Consider the following 23,816-nt stretch of genomic DNA (forward strand, 5'->3'; position numbering starts at 1 on the left):
TATAATGGGACACAAGAACTCCATGATTTTAAAGCGAATTGATTAATAACCCAAAACACTCAGCTTACTAAAACTAAATCAGAGGCCAAGAGGTTCCTCTGTTCTCCTGTTACCAGCCGGACAACACAGTGTCAACAAAGATCTGAAGAGCCAGAAAGCACAGACTATTTGGAAAGGCATCCCTCGTGCTCCCAAGAGATGTAAACATAAATGAAGACAAAGACCTACAACAGGAAAAACAGAAAAAGCAAGGCCTAATTTTTTTTTGCCTAATTTCAGTGGCTGAGCAACTATGACCACAACTCAGCACAAACAACATGAGCTGAGTTCGTACAGCTATGCTGAAAAGTTGGATCAAAGAAAATATAATATGAACAGATTAAAATACAAAATCGGGGTTGGGTGGGCTGGAAAGGAAGACTCACAAGTAGTTGATTAAAGCTGCCTTGTTTCTTGAACTCTTAACTGGATGGTAATCATCGATGGCTATCAGTCATTTCTGACATGCAGCATTTTATTGCGTTGAGAGGGCAGCATTAGGCTGGACAGGATATCTGTGCGTCATCCACGCCGAGAGGCAGACACTAACCACCAAAGTATGGCCATAGGGCGCAAAGACAATGAATAATCAGGGTCCGAACAGCACTAGAAGCTGAAGTTAGTTCCCAAATTCATCGTTATGCTCAATAAAAGCAGAATACATCAGCTTTCAGACACCAGGGTAAAATACTCCAGCTAGGTAGCATTTTAGTCAGAACGAGAAATTCAGATCATCTGCAAGTTAAATAAATCAAGTAGTTAAACAAAAAAAATCCAAAGAAACCATGCATAAACCCCCACACCCACTCTTTGAAGCGTGGTACAACTACGGAATATAAGAATTCAATAAGAGTTATAGGAGGGCAAAGGGCAAATTAAAACAAGTTACAGCAAGCAACAAAATGGGTTATACTGCAGCATGAGAGTCCCTACAGATTAGAAGGAAGATCTACCAGATTTTCTATCATATTTGGCCATTATATCTGTCCAAAACGGGACAAAACACATGGATGACAGTCTCAAAGCCTGAGCCAAACAGACCCAAGCAGCACCACTGACTGCAAAGCTTGCAAGATTGCATAGGGAGTTGAGAGGACTGGCTGCCAAATCCTGATTATGCCCCAAGTGCAGAGAACAAAAGGAGGCAGGGCTTTACCTTCTAACACATGGCTTTATTTGGTATATTAAAGCAGCTCCTGGCCTGCACCAAGCAGCAGCAAGCTGGCATCACCTGCACCCAAGGACCTGTTGGGGTTCAGTACAGTGGCACACAAAACCAGGAGGCCACCCCAAAAAGCTGGCCTTTGAGAATGGGACGAGTGTGAATGTGTGTACCTACAAAATGCACGCAGAGGCAGTGCTCCTTCCACGGTGACTTCATTCCATAATTCTTGCAGCCATCAAGAATGTTTTCTCAGCCATTTAAGTCACATTACCATAATGCACACATACAGAATTTCCATGATGCTCTGTTACGGGCCCTCCAGTGTTGAATAACACAACCAAAATGACTTCCCATTTTTTCCCCTTGCTGTATAGTACTGCTGACTTCAGTATCCACATGAGCACTGGAAGGCAGATCTCCAAATCTGCACCTTGCCTTGAGACGCTTGACTGTGAAGGATTTTCACTACCCAAACTGAGAAGTTGACAGATTTGTTGTTCAGTACAGCAGCACCCATGCTAGCAGAAAGACAGGAACTTTTTCTGCTCAGTTTCCATGATTTTAGTGGATGCTTCTTGCAATAAACCCTGCAGCTATTTTAGCTAAATTGTATTTCCAACTTATTTGCACCCACCCCTGGTTGCATGTGATTTCAGTAGCCAAATACAGAAAGGGGTTCTAGACTGTTACTCATTAAGAAAATAACGTACCCATTAGTTTCTATTCAACAGCATGCTTAACTCCTTACCCCTCCAACTTGAACAGTCAGGTACTCCAGACACCCAGCACAGGGGCCTGATAAAGGTTAGCCTCAACAGTTTTCCCACCCTAATATTCACATGGTGGTTTCCTGCTTGCAAAGTGACTAATATTTTCTAGATCACACCTAGCCAGTGTATTCTAGTTTCCTCTTCAGGAACTTCTTGCACACTTACCTGCTGCTGGAAGAGGGTTGGGGGAGATTCACGTGTCTGCTTAGTTCTACTCAGTCATCAGCGCTCCTTAGGGGAGTCAACTTTTATACTATGGATAAAATGGAGCATAGACTACAGCAGTGAGAAATCACAACAAAGGCTTGCAGAGGCTATTAGCGATTTCAGAAACAACCTAATTTTCAGAGTCCAAGTTCTACAGAGCACTTAATCAGGGTTTACTTTACTTTGCGCAACTACACACCCAAATGGCATTTTCTGAAGACATCACAAGGTTACCTTAAAACAAAGAACAGGCAAAATGATTAAATATTTCAAGTCATTTCCCATACGGCAGAGAGATCCACTGGCTGACTTGACGCTTTTGTTGACAGCGTGTTTATACGAAGCCACAGGCCAGGAGAGCTGCTCCTGTTCTGTTCACACCAGCTCCTGAGGCACCAGAGCCCCGCACATCAGTTCCCTTACGCTGCTGGACCTCAGCTCTGCAGCACAGAGATTTCCGCCTAAGCAGCACAACCAAGAAGCCTCGCGCTGCACCTCCTCCCCTCTCTGTTCCCAGAAGTCGGCAAGAGTCTTTGTATTTACTTCCTAGATGTGGATTAAAACTGAAAGATTCCTATCTGCCGAGACACAATCCATCCCTTTCATTCCCAGACACTACCCCACCATAAAATATTTCCCCTTCCCTCCCTAAACTGGGCGTTTCCTCCCACTCTCTTGCCCTTGGTAAAAACATTCATCTTCTTGCCATCTTGAGGAACTTGGACTCATCTCAAATTTCACCAGGCCCCCTTGTATACCACTTCCCAAAGTCCTTGGGGGGAAGTTTAATCCGGATCCAAACTCTGGAATCAATCCCAAGAGGCTGCTGGGCTTCAATCAATGCACTAATTTTCAAGCGTGCTCAGCCTTGCCACCTGGGTCCACTTCCAAACAGAACGGACGACTGGGCACAAGCTCAGAAATATATCACACCTCAAGCCATCTATTCTAGATACTAACATGCACATCCTGGTTAAAACACTGCTCCTTCAGTTGTATCATTAAGGCTCCAGGTGAAACAGCAGCAGCAGGGGATTTGCAGAAAAACAAGATATCATTGAGTATTCTTGGATCAACTCCCAAATCACTCAAACCTGATATAATTAAAAAAGAACAATGAAAACAACAACAAAAAAACTCATTTTTGTTACTTGCTTGTGCCCTGTGAAAAAAGGAGCTCATAACGTCAGTCAGTAATTTCGAACATCAAGTTTAGATTCAAGTTCCAAAAGATGATTCAATTTCACTTTGCCAACACTGAGGAACTAAGGCTTTCGCGTATTTACTGAGCCCTCCTGAACAACCATTTATTATTGATTTTGCTCCTAATATTAGAAGCCTAAATAAAATTGCAATTGTTTTAAATCCCCAACTGCTCTATTTTCTTCTTGCACAAAGCAATTGCAAGAAGCCAAGCTAAATCTGGAAAGCCTCTCATCAGCTCGTATAGAAGAGGATCAGGCCTCCCGCAGGATCCAGCGTGGTTATAAGAAATAGGTTCAACCCTACATTTTGCTGTACTTCCTTCTCCTTTGGCTTGCTGGCACATCACAGCCCGCATACTCCATTTGTCCTGTGCAGCTCTACTAAAGCTTTGTTCTATGGCTTACCCCTATTTAAGGGCTATTCTCTATTTCCTCTGACAGTTACCATGTCTTCTCACAGGACAGCAAAGCTGTGATGGGAAGCTCCATGTGGGAGAGCAAGGACTGGAAGATTACTTACAAGTTATTAAATAATACAAGAAAAAGAATAGGAAATTTTTGAAGAACAGCAAATTGATTCACTTGGAGACACCCTCCCAAACCCCTAACCATGCCTGAGCTCAAGTATCGCTAAACATCACAGCCTCAGTTGTCAAGGCACTGCAAGTTGATCACAGTGCTGAGATGGCAGAGATTCTAGAAGAGCGTGCGCAACTTAGAAAAATTTGAACTTCACCACCCTTGGAGAGCAATTATTTTCCTTTTAATTCCATTAGATACCAAAAGTGATGACACTAATCCAGGTCAAGGCATGCAAATAAAAGAGTTTGAGCTTACTTCTCCACTGGAGAGGTTGAAGTGGAGCATTAATGCTGGTATATGAGAAGCTACTCTCCTTTCAGATGATTTATGCAACCTTGCTTTAAAAGAGTTACACTCATTTTATTGCCTACTCTGCACATTCTCAAGAGGCGTTGGAGGCAGTGCCAGAAAAATAACAGGGCTTAACAATGTCTAGCACAAATCCATCGGTGCAAGAGCTCCTTTCTGAAGCGTTTCCAGATATTTTCAGTGGGAACATTTTGTAAATAGAACTTAAAATTTGCCTTGAGCCAGGCAACACCCGCTTTTACTCAGCCCTTCACGATAATAAAACAGGTAGTTTCTCCACGAGCTATAGCCAACGTCTTCCAGAGGAAAGAAAGTGCAAAGCACGTGGTTTACCAGAGTCACCCTCTCACATCCACGGCTTTCCTGTTGCGGGTTGCCATATCTTCCTGACCAAGCTAGCAATGCTTCTGCATCATGCAAAACAGAGCCGTGATTGGAAATAAACCCTTCTGCTCGGCATAACTTGGCAGATACAACCCAAACGGCCACCATCAGATAGAAACACGTACATGAGGCAGACAAAGCTTCCTTTTGTTGTTCCCTTAATGCTTTTCTTCTTTCTCTGTCCCTGAGCAAATTCACTTTACTTAAAACCGTTACTTAAAAAAAGAAAAAGTAAGAAGAAAGAACACACTAAGGGAGCCACACAATAACACAGTAACATAGGTATGCTTGTGTTAGAAGAAATTCAGAGAATTCACGTGTTGGTGACAGCATGAAAGACTGAAGCCGTCAGATTGGTAAAAACCAGTGAAAAACAGCAGTTCCTGTATTCCCCATAGAAAACACTTTAATAGAAGTTACATGGATAATTTTATCTTGTCTCAACTAGAGTTAGCTTACACTAGCACTATGACCTTACTTCCCAGAATTTTTGCCAAGTCACAAACTGAAAATGGACCATCAGTTACAACTACCAGTTCAAGATCCAAAACACCTTCAAATGCGAGGACTGCTCCTTTCCATCTCACAGTGAATACTTTACTTTATAAATTTAGTATAAGTTATATTCACCAAGTGAAGCAAGTTAACAATTTGCCAACAACTGAGAAAACGCCCTGCCCCTAGTATCAGGCTGCTTATTAGTCCTTGTTTTGAGCACAGAAGATTGTAAAATGGAAATGCAATTTCTAATCTGATGTCCAATGTAATTGCTTTACCGTGCAAACCACAAAACACGCTACTGAGCAATAACAATGCTTCGCACACAGCCAGGCTATCCTAATCTCTGCAGGAGTAACACACAGCACACTCAGAAGTTAAAGCTGTGCAGACAAGACATCAGGTTTCATTTTTGTCTATTAAAGGACATTCTCATTCAGTCATTCCACTCACGTGCAGGTTAATCACTTATTTCTGAGCTACACCCACAACATTTGGCTGCTGAGGACCAGTCCTTCTGCCTAAAGCAAGGAGATGATTCCTCCAGATAATACCCCCGATTCACTGCTCTACATGGGATCATGTTAGTTCTACCATCAATGCTGATATCATCCAAGCTTTTATGCATCATATTACAAAACAGAAGACCACCCATGGCATGACAAACCTGTTCTGAGAGCTGGAGATTAGACCCCTGTGGGAGCCAGACTCAGCTCTCGCCCAGAGCGGTACTTCTGTTTCAGCTGGCAGGGAGATGGGAGCACACGGCAAGAAGCAAGTCTCAGCTTCCTGCTGCCCATTTTGAGACTACTTCAATTTCTTCATTGGAAGACCCAGAAGGGGCAGTAGCATCTGCCTAGCCTCTCCGAACAAGAGATAAGGTGCATACAAGCCTACCTTAGCTTTTCTATCACAGAGCAAAACACTGCAACTGGACTGGGTATTTAAAACCGCTCAGAGGAAAGAGTACTTGGTTATACAGGGCCTCAACATCCTCGTGGAGGGCCCCTGCATGCTTCACAGGCCTGCACAGAAGTCACATGATAATTTTAGTTCCTTAAGTGCAATTACAGCAAAACTGAGGGACAAACAGACAAGGAGTATAACTGCAACGGGACACTAGTAAGTAATGCAACCCTCAATGCATCTCCTTATTTCCTGCTCCCAGTGAGGGCCTGTGCCCAAACATGCAAGTGTTAACATCATTTCGATGCTCAGGAGCCCCTAAAAGGCATGCTGCTCCTTCCCAAATCCTGAACCATTCAGGGAGAAGTTTCATCCCAGGCATCAGGAGTTAATGTCTCCCTAATTAGAGCCAGCAGAACTCCAAGACACCTTCACAAACAGAAGGATGGACTAGGAGAGAGGGGCAGGCTTAGCCAATACCTCTCTTGAGAAACTCATTAAGCTCCATATAGACTCCTCCAAGCGCTTATCCCCAGCGCAGGGTGAGATGCAGGGTACAAGAGTCAACACACAGCTTAGCCTTTCTGCCTGGTACCTCCAGACTACAGGGAGGCAATGAGACAGCCGCTCTCCTGGGAGTGACCAGGTGGCTTCCCAGGAAGACTGCTTCCTTCCCCCTAGGCTTGGAAGAGGGCCACAAAGCAGGACATGGCAGAGCAGTTGCCACAGGCAGTTGAGGTGACCACTGAAAACCAGCCAAGGAAAGCAGCAACAGCGGGGCCACAACTTCTTCCTCCTCAGATGGTTCACAGCCAAGTTCAGACAGCAAGGACTCAACTCCGATCACATTTCTACTAGACATCAGTGAAGCTGATGCTCAAGTTCAGCTCTATCTCAATTTCTAAGTCCTTTAACCTGAAATTAAGGTCTGCTAAGCCAACATCCCCAACAGAGGAACATTTCTTGTGCCACAGTAAGGTAGCCCTGCTCCCACAGGACATCCAGCCCACAGACCCACCTGACTGCTTCTGCCAAGAGCGAAGACTTGCATCCAGGGCACTACAGGTCAAACACATGCATCTGAATTATCATTTAATAATTTATGAGGTCCACCCTTCTGAATAGGTTATCCTAACCCTGAATCAAAGATTTGCAGCAATCCAGCCCATTTAATTTCCAGTACAAAGGAATGTTGCCAAAAAGCCACGCAGCAGAGCACAAGACGTTTTAAAGGTTTTGTATAAAACTCATTTCCCCATTCCCCTCCCAAAGCTATGATAAAATCTTAACGGAAAGAGATTCTTTAATTTGCCTCTCTCCCACAAAGAGCAGGAAGATCTTTGGGAAGAAGGAGATAATCAAAATTCACAGCACTTTTCTTATCAGTGTTTGAACAAGTCGTGTTTATTCTTTTGGCAATGCTTTAATTTAATTTCAGCAAACACACCGAACTCTCTACATCATCATGTCAGCCAAACTCCAGAAGAATCAGTCCCCAAAGGAAATCTCTCTACTGCTCTCATCCTCTACTCCCAGCACTCAGGAAACTTGGACAAGACTGGACAGACTTGCTGTTATGTTCTGTGCAAAGCATTGCTGGTTTACAAGCACACCGACTTTGGGGCATGTTCCCCTGCAGATGTTTCTGCACAATACCTAGAACTGCCAAATGTGGAGACGAGATAGGAGAGCCATCTGATACCCAAGGGTTCCTGTTGAACACCACCTCATCACCCCATTATAACCACTCCAAACACGCTACACCTCTCTTTTTCTCCTCTCCTAGTCAAAGATACAGGAATGGGCTGGAAAGATCTCCAGGGTCACCAAGTCCAGCAGAGTGCCAACAAAGAGCTCAATCACTCTTACAGTCAACCCAGATCAAACACTGGATTAGATTAAACTGGAAAAAGGCTGGGGCAGGTTCCGCCTCCAGCCTTTCAGGGCTGTTACTGACTCCTCAAACACCCCTCTCTCAACCTCCCTCAACCAAATTTTGCCCATTTTGGAGGAACTCCTCATCTCACTGTGGCATTCACCACTGTGCTCGTGGGCATGGGCCCCACGGGGCCACAGGCAATGGTGCGAGCTTGCCGCCCCGACCACGCGGGCCTGGCCGGCCCTTGCGCAAGGCCCAGGCCACGGGGTGGAGCGGGCCACAGTGCCGGCAGGTAGAGCACGGTGCCCGTGAGCCAGTGCTGGAAGGCAAGGTGCCATGATATGCAGTGTGGAAAAAGGGGGGAGGAAACAAGCTTTAGCGGGAGAGAAGCTGCCTGCTCTCCATTTTAAAACTGGATTTCAGTGTAAAAACATTTGACTTGCCCCCCCTGCCTTAATAAGGTTTTTGTCCATTTTTAGACACAACCTACAGTCTACACTAAGTTTTTTGTGAGTTTGCATGGCCGCCTTCTGCCCAGACGAGCAACAATGCTAAAAATCTAAACTCCAACAATAGTTGCAACAGACTGCTACTCCTGTTTCCACACTGAGAGCTAAAGGTATTTTTTTAATTCATTATTAGTTTTCCTTTGAGGAAGCCATGCAAAAGCCTACAATGGGCAAGGTTCATCACCACCAATATATTTTCATTGAGCATTAACAGGTCTCCATCTCGCTCAAGAAGAGTCACCAGAAAAACTGCTCTCCCTCAGAAATACAGCCAAGTCAATGTTAATTGGGTTTTCTTTCTACAGCACGCAACGCTTCACTGAATGAGCAAAGTCAGTGCATCATGCTCAAATCTAAGAGGGAAAAAAAATGGCTAAAGCCTTTTACAAGCCTCCCCTGACTGCCACCATGATGAGCAGCATTTGAGCTGAGTGAGAACGCTCTGAGTGCATCGCTTTGACAGATGAGCCCAGCAAGTCAACCATAGGGACTCTACAGCCTCACCGCTGCTATTCAGCGAAAGTTGATCAGATAGCAGGAGACAAATAACGCCAAGCAAACACACCAAGAAGTGCTCTCCCCCCATTTAAGAGTTTATAATTAACCTAAGGAAAAAAATATAGTCACTAGTGTCTTCTGGGCTGCAGAAGCAGCTAGGAACGGAGAGCACATCGTGCATTTGCATGCCCTGAAATACAGGGGACCTGGAAAACACACAGGTTTCAGTTTACCTGAGTTGCAAGCCTGCCATCCCAGGTGTGCAAGCCTGAAGTGTACATTTAACAGGCTTTTCCTCACCAGCTATCACATCTCCTATCCGCACTCTCGGCCATGCAATTCCTATTTTGTTTTCTTTTCCAAATGGCTGAGCTTCTGTCTGCTGCAGGTCCCGCACCCCATGCCCTCCACTTGAAGCGTTTTCACCAGAAACACACACGCGCGCACACAGACAGAATGGAGCTTTTGCTGCATCGCCATTCTGACGAGTGTCAACACAGCTGCTGTCTCCGCTGGAATGTAAACCAATATTGTTGTTAGATCTGATTCAGCTCCAGGTAACTTCCTCAAAGACTTTCACAGTATGTGGCAGTTTGCTCGATTTCCACCTTACAAAAACATCAATCCAGTTGGTTAAAAAAAAAATCTAAGCTGTATCTGAAGTTCGAGTTCAACTCGCGCCCGCCCATACGGTGCAAAAAGGTTGCATCCATTTTACACAAATTTATTCTCTAAAGTGCTTAAACAGACCTGTATAAAATATCTTTCTGCTGCAAGTCACAAGGCAAGTATTAACAGCACTGTGTAAGAGAGTTATCGGTGTGGACGCTAATGCAACATTTGTGGCAAAGAACCTCCGTTAACATTATTTTACTCAAAAAGGTAACCAAAGAAGGGGATTACAATGCATTTTTGGTTTACTTCCTAAACATCATCCACTTCTAACAATGTGCAGCAATTTTGGCAATAAAAAGACTAGTTAATGAGTTATGATGTAGTCAACACAGATACTGTTCATACTGCTACAGGAACGGAATCTGTATGCATTGGTCACAGTACGCGAGTGCTTTGACTTGCTTTTCCAATGCAAGAAAAAAATTTTAAATATGTTTGTTTAATCAAGGTTCTCCAAACAAATTCACTGTCCCAAATGTAGACTCAAAGCTCATTCTCACTCCAATATTCAGCCCAGCAAACTACCTGCCATTTGTAAAGGCGTAAGAGTTTCAGAAATTAATGTATATTCCATACCTTACAACAGGCTACAGGGGTAAAGAAATCGCACAATTTGACTAAAAATAAAATATATTAGAGAGATCACAACTCAAACCTAGAATCCTTACCTCGCTATACTGGGACTGGGCATTGTTTTCCAGGTACAACATGTTAGCAGTCAAATTGATCAATGCTGCTGTTCTTTCTTCTGGCTCCAGGATTTTGACAAACACCTCCCACCCCCTAGAAGACCCTAAAAGTATGTGATGCTACTAGGAAGATAACAGGACTCGGAGTGTGCCTCTCTGCATAATTTAAGTTTCCCTTATATACCTAACTATAGGCGAGGAGGAGGAGGTGGGCTCTCCTGCCTTACCTGTCCAATCTGTCAAAGTGCCACCTGGAGTCCTCCACTCCAATGGAGAGAGGCCTCTCCCAGCTCATTAAGTAGTTAGAATTCCTTATCACCAATCTCTAAAAAGCGAAGGGAAGAGGGGGGGAAAAATGACAGGAGGGGAAAAAAAGAGAAAAGAAACGAAAGGAAACTTTAACTTTCCCCTGTCACTTTTCTACACGTTTAGGAACTCAAAATACAGCCACGGAGTTGCTCCAATGCAGCCACTCCAAAAAACTTCTATTTATTTATTTTCCAAGAAGAGTCTAGTGTTTTCCTCAGGCACTGGCTTCACTGCTACCAAAGCCCAAAGCATTTGGGAAGGGATCAAGGCATAACATTTGAGACCGGCAGGGCAGTAGTGCAGCCGAGCCTCCAGCTGCTGCGGCATGCAGCTTTTGGACAAAAAACAGAAGGGGCTTTCTGAGAAGCAATCCTTGTTTTGTGCACCATAATCCAGCCACATGCTCTGTCATCCGTGTGCTTTCATCCATGCTCACAGGACATCACTTTGCTGCAGCTACATTTCTTCCCTCTTCTGCGATTGTTTCTAATTCTGCAATAAGCTTAGAAGTAATATCACTTACAAACAAAATTATTAAAAATTGAAAAAACAACTTAAAGAGACTCATGATTTTGAGCTAATACATGGGAGAAATTTCTGGGTACCCTCCAGCAAAAGCCACCCGACCACTGTGCCCACAGCAACTAGAGATTCTGGAAGACACCTCAGAGCCCATCTGCGGTAAACTGATTTGCTGCGTGCTCACTGCAAACAGCCCTGCTGTGACTTCACTCTGAACAAGCAGATACCCCCCAGCCTGCCCCAGGTCCCTGTGTAGGCGGCCCTGTACATGGGTTGCAAGGTCTGGGCTGTGCCAGCAGCCCCGGAGCAGAGCTGCCCAACGGTCCGGAGCTGCGCACGGGGATCCACCGATCCACCGCCGACTACGTGGGATGCATGGGGAGAACAAAAGGCAGCTCCTTTCGTCTGCTCCTGGAAGAGCAGGCAAGCTCCATCCAATGAGGGGAAACAAAACACCTTTCGAAAGGGGTGGGGAAGGGGGAGAGAGGAAACCTAACATCCAGATCAGAGAGCAGCCGCCTGCCCTCCCATCCTAATGACAGTGCTCCAGCCTTATTTGAGGACCTGCTGTGAAGACCACTGGCTAATTGCTTAGTACGCACACTGCTGCAGCCACTCACAATGAAAATCGAGTCCCTGAGTGCAACTGACCCATGGGGGGCTTTGTAGGAATAGGGGGAGGAAGAGAAGTCCCTGGCAGACCTGCAACCCACGCAGAGCCCAGCCAACGCCTCCTGCCCAGGGAGCTGCTCCCTGCTGCACCAACTCCCTCGCCTTTGGGCATCCTTTAACCCTAACGTCTCTGGGCTCACGAGGGGAGGACACCGGGTTCACAGGGAGATCAGTATAAGCAGGCTGTGCTGCTCGTGAGTGCAGGGTGGTAATGGCTCCCCGGGCTGCCCTCCCCAGCATATTACAGCAGAAGGAGCTGCCACTGCCTTCCTGCCACCCTGAGAACCAAAGGACACAGCCAGCTCCGCCAGCTCCTTTCTAAAACTAATAAAACAGGGCAAAAACACTAGCAGAAAGGAACTGGCAGCAGAGCAAACAGAGCAGAGGATCGCAGTGCCCTCCCTACCCTGCAGCAGCTCCTTGCTGTAAGAGGCAGTGCAGCTGTCTCACTTCGCTCTCACGCAGTGCGTTTGGCTCAGCAGAGGACTGATGGACACCAGAGCAAAGGGTTCAAGCGTTTACCATACACATTGCCTCTCCCTCCTTGCCAAGCACAACACAAGGAGGTGCTTCCCCTGGACGGTACTTCCAAGAATGGGCTGCAGGGAGTAGCACAGAGCCCTCCCCAGCAGCAACATCCCAGAACAATGGGGGCCCCGCACACCCTCAGCACTCCTGAACTACCAGGAGGAGCCTGCTGAGCCCAGAACATGTTTCCTACATCACCAGAACAATTCAGGAGACCACTGCCACAGCCCCTTGCCTTCTCCATCTTCCCCAGTACCAGTTGCTGTGCTCGATGCATTTATGTGATCTTGCCAGAGATGGGTACAAGCCAGAAAACCACACAAAGTGCTCGTCTGGAGATACAGGCAAGGTTTGCAGGGAACAGCCAGAGCACCACTAGCCGAACAGGTCACTTCGCAGCAGCACTGCGAAGCTTGCAGAGCTTGATGGACATCAAGCTGGAAGTCACCTGTGGATTTACTGCTGTGTAATAGCAGTATATATATAATAGTGTTACGCTGAGCTTGGAGGACTGGCAGTTTTGGCCCCTTAAATCCTGTCAGGTTTTTGATACTTGCCTGTAAACTCAAGAGCTATGAAGAAGGGGAGAGAAAGAGTAAGGTAAGATGCAACCATGTATCTCCCAACCTCAGCAAGTCATTGCAAAAAACTCATTTACTAGCTGTGCTACTAAACTCAGAAGATCCTCCTTTTCCAAGTCATTAATGCAGCACTGTTGTGTTGGGTACCTGCTGTCTTCTGTCCCACAGGTGGCTGGAGGTGGTTGTGGGTGAAGCAACACCCAGATGCGCTACATAGAGATATGTGGAAGTTTATCCAACGAGATCTGCATGTCAAACACGAGGAGAAGTGTATATAGCATGAATAAATTGACATGTCAGCACAAATCCCTGCCCTCTGTACACACAGCCCCGACCTGCCTCGGTGTTTCAGAAGTATTAGCCTGTGTTATCATCTTGAAGGAGATGCTTGACAAGGGGCCTTTTGCAAACCGTCCTCCACAGTGTCACAAAGGAGGCCACCATCACCCTGACATGGGAGGCAGGGGTAACAGAGCATCCCCAGAGCTTCCAGGCTGCAGGCAGGAGACAGCACTCAAAAATTCCAAGATTAAACGTAGATGAGCCTCCAAAAACCTAATAGCAGTAAGGCAGTCTCTTTTAGATGCTGTCAGAGGAAATCTCATCTCCCTGAAACTGCATGTGCTTAAATAGATGTCACAAAACTAAAGTGACCCCCTTCAGACTGCACACTCACTCCTCTGCAACGGGTCTGTAATTACCATTTCTGAGCCTTCTGGAAAAGGCTTTCCTTCTCCAAGGAGAACACCATAAATTCTGTTTCAACTATGATGGTATAAAGTCACAGGCCGGACAATCTTTGCTGTAGTAAGGTATAACCTCTACCTACAATCAGCCTAGTCAAAGGAAGCAAGTCATTGCAGAAGGCCCTCCTTCCACATCTTAAAAAATGAATTATTTCTATTCACATTGAGGCCAAAGCAACAATGTTTAAGTTTATTCTTCCAGTCCAATAAGCTTCCCCCCATTCCCCCTCCCCCCAAAAAACAAACAAACAAGAACTAGAAAAGAAAAAAAAAATCAACCCAAAGCATCAGGCTGTGTTTCAAGCTTTAGATGCTCTGGCTGAGCACAGAAAAGCGAAGCAGCTGATGCTTGGAAAGGAAAAATCTCTCTCGCCTCTAAAGAAGAGACCTCCAGCACTTTAGGAAACCAAAATAATTATCATTAGTTAGATTGGAAGGTTTCAGGTGCAACCCTCCCAGGTCTGACTCAGTTACTCCAGAAAGCTTCTGGCAACACTTTGCAGCTCCCACTGGTATGTTGAGAAACAAAGTACACAAACAAGACCCCTAACTTTCCAAAACGAGGCATCAGCCAAGTCAAACTGCGGATTCAGGTTTTTCTTTGGAATGTGCTTTCCACATGCTGTTACACGGTCTGTCCCAGCATCTCTGCCTGGTACCACCAGCAAGTTCCCAGTAACCCCTCCTGCGTACAAGGTAACTGTGCTAAAACATGGAAATGAAAAAGTGCAATGGCCACAAGTCTTTTTAATGGTAAGGTTAATTGGAGATTGTGTAATTTCAGGGGGGGCTGGGGGGTTGCACGCACCTGCCTGCTTGTTAGGTGGCTTCATGCAGAATTTCCTGCAGATCAAAGGGAAAAGTCTGCTCAGACCTCTCCACTTTGTTGTAAAAATAGTATCTGGATCAACCGCGTCACCGTGGACTGCGACATCCACTCAGCTCAGAAATGTTTACAAATTAAGACTGAGATAACAGAAGGAGGAGGAAAAAATAGAATGTGTGGGTTTTCCCCCCCCTCCCTTTGCTACATATGAATAACTGCTGAATGCTCAAAAACGAGCCTCTGCCAGTTAGCTTGGGGAGTTTTTCCAGTGAAGACTTTATGGGGACACATGTGATGGACAGTAATAGAAAGCAGCCAGGTTAAAGAGCAAAAAAAATCACCCTTCCTTCCTGAAAGCTAGCACAGAGGTGGTCAGCTGGCCTTCACTGCTCAAATCAACCAGAAGAGGTGAGGAAGAAGAATTTCTATACTGAAACAGGGACTTTCCCCTTTCAAAAAAAATATAGCAAGACAAAATTAAAAAAACACCTAAGAGATGCAGTGGCGGGCAGGATGCTGCCTTTCAGCTGCAGAAAGCAGCTGGATACGGCCTCATGCGCAGCCACCAAGCCAGAAACATGCCCTGATTGTACTGCAAGTGCTTGCTACTAAAGGATAATCCCTTTTTCCAAGGACATCCAGCTGCATTTTTCCCCCATTTTCAAAACTCAGGGGGAAGACTGACTTGCTGAGGGCAGGAGCAGAGCCCTGCTCCCTGGCTGCCTGCAGCGCAGGTTGGCTTCTCCCTCCCCAAGGCAATCGGCTGTCACAACAGGTCTGCCCTCCGACCCTGGGTAAACATCTGCGCACGCTGCTTATTTGAGCTCCTATAGCTTCGTTATCTCCCCAGAACACCCCTAGGGCTAATTAGAGAGTTAATGGCATCATGTCAGGAGATAACGCTCTGTGGGGGGAGTGGGGAGAGGGAAGGTGGAAAGGAATTGTGAAACAAAACCAGTTCCCTTCACAACCGCTGTGCAATATTGGTTTAGGAAGGGCGCACGCAGCCCCCAGGGACTCTGCCCTCTGGCTGCCGAGCTCCATTTAATAAGGGAGCAAAGACACTCCTCTGGAGAGATTCAGCTTTCCAGCCAAGATGATGCAAGGTCCCCACATCTTCCCTACCAGCTGCACAATCCAGCCACCTCCAGTCCTGTCTCCTACTCCTACCAAGGGAGGTTATTCCCACCAAAGCCAGCAGATTCCCTTCCTCCAGCTGGGAGTACAACGCAGGCTGGAAACCAGGTAACCAGATCATTTATCAATCAAAAAGCTGTGTTTTATTCCTGGTGCTCTTTTTATGTATTTTTTTTCCCCCCACATTTCTGTACCTTGGTAACCCTTTAAAAACCAGTTGCTTTAGTAAAAGTGTTTAAGGATAAAAGGAAACAACCTCCTGCAGACAGAGACCTCTGCAGGGCAGCTGATCAGCCTGCAAACCCACTGGCCAGACAACATTTCTACACTGATGAATGCAAAACTATGGGCCAGCAGACACCTGAGCACAGAGCCATGGCCAGGGGGACTTTGGGGCTTTAAGCTTTTGCCACCAGCAGATCTTTTGCCTGATAGCTCTCAATGTTCAAGCTGTGTTTTTGCTGGGGCCTTTGGGTGCCTAACATAGCGCGCACACACACACACACACCCCTCCACCCCCCATTCACAGAAACATTTTGCAGAAGTAAAAGAGTCATACAAGAAAAGAGCGTTACATTCAAGAGCGTTACAGTTCACTGTAATTCCCAAGCAGCAAAACCAGGCCCATCCCTCCAGCTGGATGTGGGCATGGCACAAGCCTCCATCCGACAGCGATCTGGCCAGGGAAAGGGAAAAAGAGAGATAAGGACAGATTAGGGAGCCTTTGTTTTTAGTTAGGAGAGGAGCAACTGTTGACAGATCAGGTTTGTTCTTGCACAAGCAGCTGAGGGGAAAGTGGTGTTCTTCTCTTATCTTGTATAAACTACAGATCACTCGCAGGAAATGCAAAGCTGTTAATAAACGCACAATCATAGCAGTTCTTTACAGCCAGGTTTAGTGCCTTGCCAACTCCACACACACCCCATCCCTTGTACAATAACATTTAAAGAGAGCCACCAGCCTGCAACCATTTGAGATTGGTCTCCCAAACCTCTTGTTAAACCCTGACCCCCTGCACTGGTACCCACCGACACTCCGGGCACAAGCACAGCACCATTACCCTATATTGCCCCAGTGTGTTTGGGTCCCCAGCTCTCAACTCCTGCTGCAGGACCTCCAAACACTGCTGCCACCCTCCCAGGCACTGAGGCAGCCGGGGAGGCTGCTTTTTCTTTACATTTATTTACTGTGCAGAATTGTTGAATTTTGCAGTGCTGGTCTTGGCCCGAATGCCCTCTGCCTGCTCTCACGCACCCCACTGGTATGGGGACAGCCACAGGGTGGATGACCATAGGGTTCAGTTAGCTGGCCAAGGATCTTCCCCAGTAATCACCTTAGTTCTAGATTGCTTTAATTTTAATCCAGTTTGGACATCACCGTGTGGTCCGCCTTACCTAACCGTGACTGCAGAGAGAAAGAAGGGTGCTCGAGGGTACCTTTCCTTCCTATTTAAACAGGCTGGAGATACAAATCCTTGTTTCAGAGACGACATAGTTGCATTCGTTACCAAAGACTCCTTTGATCTTTCATTAATCTCTGCAAATTCAGATGCTGATTAGCAAAGGGTTTATTCAGCAGTGACTGAACTTACCCAGGCCAAAAAACCACTCCTTAATCTCTGCTTCACAGAGATTGATTTAATTTTCTGTGACTGCCTGACAATTCGCTCCCTCGTTAATTTAAATGCTATCAAATCAGTGACACTGAGGTGGAAAGCAGACAGTAGAGGCATTCAGAGGAAAACATTACCCAGTCCGCAAGTCTCATCACAACATATTGGAGGAAAAATAATAGTCATTAACAGGTCTGCGGGCAGGATCTGCAGAACCACAAAGCAACACAGCAAGGCTTTGGATGCACCAGGCCTTCTTCAAAGCAGGAATCCCCAATTAATGCAGGAGAAGGCTTTAAAAACAAGAGCTACACCCCAGAGCAACGCAGACACTTGGGCCATGGTGGATGAGGAAGGGGAGCAGGGCACTCCCAGGGCTGTGCTCCAAAGGAGCATCCTGCAAACCTCCAGCCCGCTCACGGATTGCTGCACAGCCCCACACGGTGCCAAACGAGCACAGGCAGTGCTGCAGCCTGGCAGCAGGGCTGCGAGGTGCCCTTCGTCCATCCCACCTCACAAGAGTGGATACCACAAAGCTCCGCAAGGTTTTCATTTGGCTGGAGGTGAACTGCTCAGTTCAGCACCCTACAGAAGACAGAAGTGCCTCGTTTCCCTTTATCCACCAAATAGGTAGCACGAAAAGACAATCCAGGTCACTGGGAATTTGGGGGATGGCAATGTCTGTTGGCATTCAGCTGCTCTTCATGGATTCGTGAAGTGCGAGGCGCCCAAGTGGTTTACTGCTTCTGGACTCTGTGCTAATCAAAATGTTCCCAACCAATAAAATGAGAAGTACACTTAAGTTTAAAAAAAAGAAAGGGGATCCTATCAACTACATACAGACATATACAGTGAAGTTCCCAGCAAAGCAGCATAATCCCTAAACTTACTCCGGAGGCAATAAGTGCCTATGGTCTGTTGTTCTAAGATCAAGATCCTTTTTAATTAAGCATTTCTGCACTCCTTTTAAAGATGTAAAATAAGTGCTAACACGTTATTGCTCCATACCTACGCAAGGAGCACGTGCAGCACCATGGAAACCTTTGGAGGCAGGCCTAGCTGCTGGGGGAAGACGTCTTCTGAAGCGACTGCTTCTTTTGTTCTGACGTATTTGCATGTAGGCAGATGACAGCATTTGCAATTGCAACACTCTTCCACCTCACCTGCTGACAGCAATACGAGCTGGGGATTTAACGCCAGCTCTCCTGAGGAGCCAGGCTCCTCTCCCACTTCAGCCCTCAGCCTCACACTCTGGCATGCTGCAGAGCACCCCACCACACCTGGCTCATTTCCACTAGGCTTGTGCTTTTTAACTTCAAGTGAGTTTATTCCCTCCCAAACTGGTACTAAAGCCAGGTACTAAATGGGTAGGAAAAAAAAAAGTTCTAAATATGCTTCCAAGATAGTCTTTAACAGAGTAGGCATCATCTGTTTGTCTTCTCCAACGCCATTAATTAAAAACACAAAGCACTTAGTGTCACCATACTCACTGACTGGCTGCGTTCCTACAAAAAGGAAACGCAACCAGCCCTGGTCTGCAGCCAGAACCAGGACAAAACACCACAAGAAAGGGAGGCATGGAAAATTTTAAAGAAACGAGCATCTTTGGAGCACTACAATACATAGAATGAGAAAAGTCAGGCTTTTTTGCCAAAATTGAATGCACAGATGCATTCTCAACATGCATCCTTTATCTGAATGAATTGACCATTTTTGGATTTGGATCTGCAGCCCTAAACCTGATTAGATCTGGAGGGACCCATGCCGCATGAGATTAAACATTCAGCAGCATTATAAAGCCAAGCCTAAATTAGGAGAGCTTATAAATTCAGCTGCAAACAGGAGAGGTGCTGGAGGGAAGCTTCCAGAATAATGTATTTACTCATTATGGAAATGCCTTTGCATAATCCCAACCTTCTTTACACAGCTACGGAACGAACAAATACCCACACAGAAGAGAAACTTGGCAGACCTCAAACTCTCTCAAGCACAAACCAGACAGTAATAAAAGCTTTGATCACATATCTGTGCCGTACAAAGTCCTTGCTTCCTTTCTATGGTCAATCTGGGAATACTTATGCATGGAAGCAGACAGCCACACAACCCACTGCCGCATCTACTTATCAAATCAGACTTCACCTCCAGGTGCAAAACCATTTCCCAACAAACTTCAGGGCTGTCACATCTGCCAGGGCCCTGGGAAGCAGACACGACATGTCACCAGCCTCTGCACAGACAACTCTTCCTGCACTACCCAGCCACACCACACCACCTCTGCCTGCCGCTGGGACACAGACATCCTCCCTGTCCTGCAGCCCCACTGCCCCGTAGCCACCTTCCATCCTCTTCCTCAGCCATTACCTTGCAGCAGGCAGAGTTCTCTTCTTCTGACCCAGCAAAACACTTTTTAAGTGAGCAACTAAGTTAACAGAGACGAGAGCCTGCCCTTTAGTATTAAGGCACCGGATAGGACGGGTACTGCAAACCCTTTTGGACAGAGCTTTTTTTTTTTATTTTAAATGTCTGTCTATCACATTCTTGCTTAGTAAAGGCCTGATTCTGACCTATCCCAAACGTGCAGTAGGCTTCTAAAGAGGCAGGAATTTAGTGCATGGCCTCCCAAGTACAAATTACTGAACTGATTTACATGATGCTAAGGCCGAAAGTGTGCAGAAGACAGCCACCAGCTACTCAAAGGCCTCAGCCCCACTCTTCTCCAGCTGCACGGGCGGGTACCCTGCACAAGGTGACTGGGGTGGCTCCTCTGATTTCCCACAGCAGGCTGAAGAAGATACCTGGGAAAGGTCTCCTTCCCCAGGAGGAAGTACTGAATACCAAATCTGAGACCCGTTTCTGGTGCAAGGACTGAGGCTGAGAGCATCAACGCTTCCATGTTCACCACAGGCTGCATCCAGCTTCTCCCACTGCCCATTTTTTCCTCCGCCTCCCTGTATAAAGGAGAACAGGTCTGGGCAGCGGAGATACAGAGCTAAAGTTGCGACTTGAACACAAAATGCACGTTGCACCTCCCAGACTTCTCTGGCCACCAGGACTTGGGCACCCCCAGCCCACAAAGCTGGGGACTGAATCCCAGGAAGACGCTGCCCTGCCCGAAGTACCCACACCACCCCCCCAAGGTGGGAGCTCTGTGGGACAGGCAGCGTGGTGGTGCCTACCCAAAGCAAACACCCGCGACAGCAGAAGGCGAGGAAGGACAAAAAAGCAAGGAATTCTCTCTCCCTTTTGTGGGGAGGGACAGATACAGGTTAAGAAAACCCTGACCAGAGCGACTGTCTGCAAAAAGGCATTCCACTGAACTGGTTAGGCAAGGGGCTGCGAGGACGGCTCGCTCAGGGGCATGAAAGGAAGGTATGCACCTGGGGGAGGGGGCCGACCCACTCCATTACTCGGGACAGCGTGCCTGCTCCCACCCGGGAGGGCCCTCGGGGTCCCCAGAGCCCCCAGCGCGCTGCTGGGTCACAGGCAGGAGACCAGGAGACTTCCAGGCTCTGCAAGCCCCTCCAACAATGCTTTTTCAGGATGCCACCCGCTGGAGTTCTTAGCCCAGGCCACCTTTGTTTGGGTCCCGACTAGCACCGGTGAACTATTTGAAAGGAATTCCAAGGGGTGAAGGAAAGCGGTTTTATGGCAGGCTGACAGCACGCCGGGAGGGCTCCAGGGCAGCGCAGGGGTTATTGCACTGCCACACGACCGTTCCTCGACAGAGGTCCCCGGCCCCCTCCTCCCCGTAGCTCCGGGGTGCTTAATCAGTCAAAAGAAGTCAATTTTTCATACAACATCACCTGGCTCCTAGCGCCACAGGAGGCGGCCTCGGAGCCCGGTGTGCCTCCAGGCAGGAGGAGCAGCGTCCCCCTGCAACACAGGCAGCTGGTCAGGGGAGCATTTTGGGGGTGAAACCCAACAAAGGGCAGGTGGCCACGAGGATTCACATCCAACTTACCTTCCTGGGCATCCGCAGCTCCCTCCCACACCAGGGCCATGGCAGAGACTGTGCTCTTCGTGCCCGCAGGGACCACCCAGCCTCTCGTCCCCGCTACGTGAAAAGGCAGATCTCTGCTGGGGCTTCCCAGCCTGCCTGTGGTTAAGGCCACGGGAGCAAAAGGGGCACAGCCAGCAGCCAGGCCAGCCAGAAACCAGCTGTGCAGGACATTGTGAAAGAGCTGGTCACAAATCACACGACCAGGGGAAGGCTGCTGACTGATTTCACACCAGACCTACAAGCCTTCTTCCTGTCCCCCTCCAGCTCTTTTCATCCCAAGGTAGTGCCAATCACCAATTTCTTACTCCTTTCTTCCACAGGACGCAGGAAGAATATTTCTTCCTTACGAACAGGAGCATGAGAACAGCAAGGTTGTGGTTCAGCCAGAGACAGAGCTGTAGCTCAGACAAGAGGCATTTCTTTGTCACCCAACCTCCTCACTGCACTTGCGAGGCAATGAACACAACCACTGGGTGTTCAGCAGGGAAGGATCCACGCTCATTTTCCAGCCCACCAGCAGGACAGCTTCTTCAAGCACTGCTCTGAACACTGTAGCTCATTTCCCCCCCTGACACTTCTGCTGTGAGCAATACCAAAACAAGCAAACAACAACAAAAATCACAGCTCCCATCAGCAAGACTCCTGGGATCGAGGGTGAACATCTTTTAATGCTGAAAGTTTCATTTTTCAGCCATAAGTTGAGCATAGGTGCAAAACTTATTTTAAATCCTGCTGGGATTGCCTTCAAGTCCGTGGAAGGACAACTGGTTTGAATAAAAGAGTCTTATTTGCCATACATCTATTTAAATCTCACACGGTGGTACATTTTGGACAAATGCTGGCCTCGCTCTTTTCTTAAGACTAATCTAATAATAAAAATCACTCTGCCTTGATCTCACTGTTCATCTCTCAGGGCCCCTCTGTTTCTGCTGCATTCCTTTGTGTTTATCTGCCCTCTTCAACTCTTTGCTGCAATCAGCTGCGTGCGGCACCTCGTGTCTAGGAGTGACACGGCTGAGGTTACAGGAGAGACAGGTGCAAGGGGAGCTCTTGCCCCGCAGCTATCCAAAGGAAAAGAGAAGCTGGAGGGGAAGAGGGTTGTAAGGTATTTCAGATTAAAGACGACAAATAGCAAACACCTTGCCCCAGGCTACACATTCCCTGCCAATGCAAGCTGCAGCGGCTGCGAGCCCCAGAAACAGCAAAGCAAACACAGACTGGTCTGCAAGGGGGAGTTGTCACCTGTCAGGGATGTTTGCAAATTTATAGGGAGGTGGTGGTGGTGCTAAGGGGAGTAAAAAGAGCTTTCCTCCTTTTAAGAGACGGGCTGTTTGCACAGGTTTGTGATGCATATTTTGCTTTGTAAAGGCTTTTGTGCAGCTCTCAACTGAGTGAAGGTGCTGTCTTCCAGTGAAGGCAAAGTGGAACATTTGTTAATGAACGTGGGGACACTCAGGCTCAAGCAGCGTCTGAGCTGCTGCCTTACAGTAAGGGTAAGGATGGGATGGAATTTCCCTGCACCCCCTTTGGCTGATCAAGGCAGTGAAAAACACTCCTTAAAGATGTCACCATGCAATTTGGCCTCTCCAGGGATGCCTCCTGCAATGCTGAGGTTAAAGCCATCATAAGCAAGAAATAATTTCACAGCAAAAGCTGCCTGCCTTCCTCTTCTGGCCCCAGTGCTCACTTCAGCAGTGGTCAGAGAGGACAAGAGGAAGGGATTTCCCGCGGATGTTTCACTGCACCACAGACAGGAGAGGGAGACTCTGAACAAGGGCTTCAAGCAAGCCTGCCAGCTACTGCAGCACTCTGCTGACAGCTTGGAGGAGCTGGAAATGAAAAGGCTTTGCTAGCACTCAATGCAGCAAGTCCAGGTATGGAAGGAGCAAACCTTCTGTTGGCAGCTTATAAAGTATTGGGGATTGCTTTCTAAGGGAGAATAGTTAGCTCAAGCCACCCATTTTGAGAAGTAGGTACCCTCAAAATATGGAGAACCTTCTAGACTAGCTACTGAAACAGACACCATTTTACTAAAGCTGTGCTACAGCACTGGGAAAAGCCGAGGAGTGTCCTTTCAGACTCAGATTGAAGGCTTGCACAGTGCTGCCCCTCTGAGCCCACCCTGAACATAGAATCAAAAGATGACCAGACCTGACATTTGCCACCTCTTTGCGCATTTGGAATAGCTTCATGACATCAGCCAAGCAGATACCCAACCTCAACATGGCCCTTCCACCCTTCACAATCCTGCAAGGAAAGAGGAACATACTACCTTGTCCTGTGGCATTTTTCAGCAGCCACATCAGTCAGGCAGTATACTGGCACCAAGGACTGCCATCAGCATGACTTGGGAAACCTTTCACTGCAGATGCAAGCCTCGGGGTTACAAACACTGCCAACCAACACCAGTGCTGCAAACATGCCATGGTTGAGCACATAAAAGATGTTTGTTGATTAGCCAAGGAATTAAGTGACAGTTTCTCAGGACAGAAATACAGAGGAACAAGAAAATCTACAGATGCCAACACAAACTTCAAAGTAGACAGGATTTATACCAAAAACTATACA

The 23,816-nt window shown here is 47.1% G+C and overlaps 1 protein-coding gene across 2 annotated transcripts in view; it reads right to left on the reverse strand.

Moving 5' to 3' along the window:
• TP63 (tumor protein p63) overlaps positions 1–23,816 on the reverse strand; it is a 293,066-nt gene that overhangs the window by 56,437 nt on the left and 212,813 nt on the right. The gene's annotated exons all lie outside the window — the stretch shown is intronic.

The sequence above is a fragment of the Cygnus atratus genome, chromosome 9 (genome assembly GCF_013377495.2).
Source record: "Cygnus atratus isolate AKBS03 ecotype Queensland, Australia chromosome 9, CAtr_DNAZoo_HiC_assembly, whole genome shotgun sequence".
Taxonomy (NCBI): domain Eukaryota; kingdom Metazoa; phylum Chordata; class Aves; order Anseriformes; family Anatidae; genus Cygnus; species Cygnus atratus.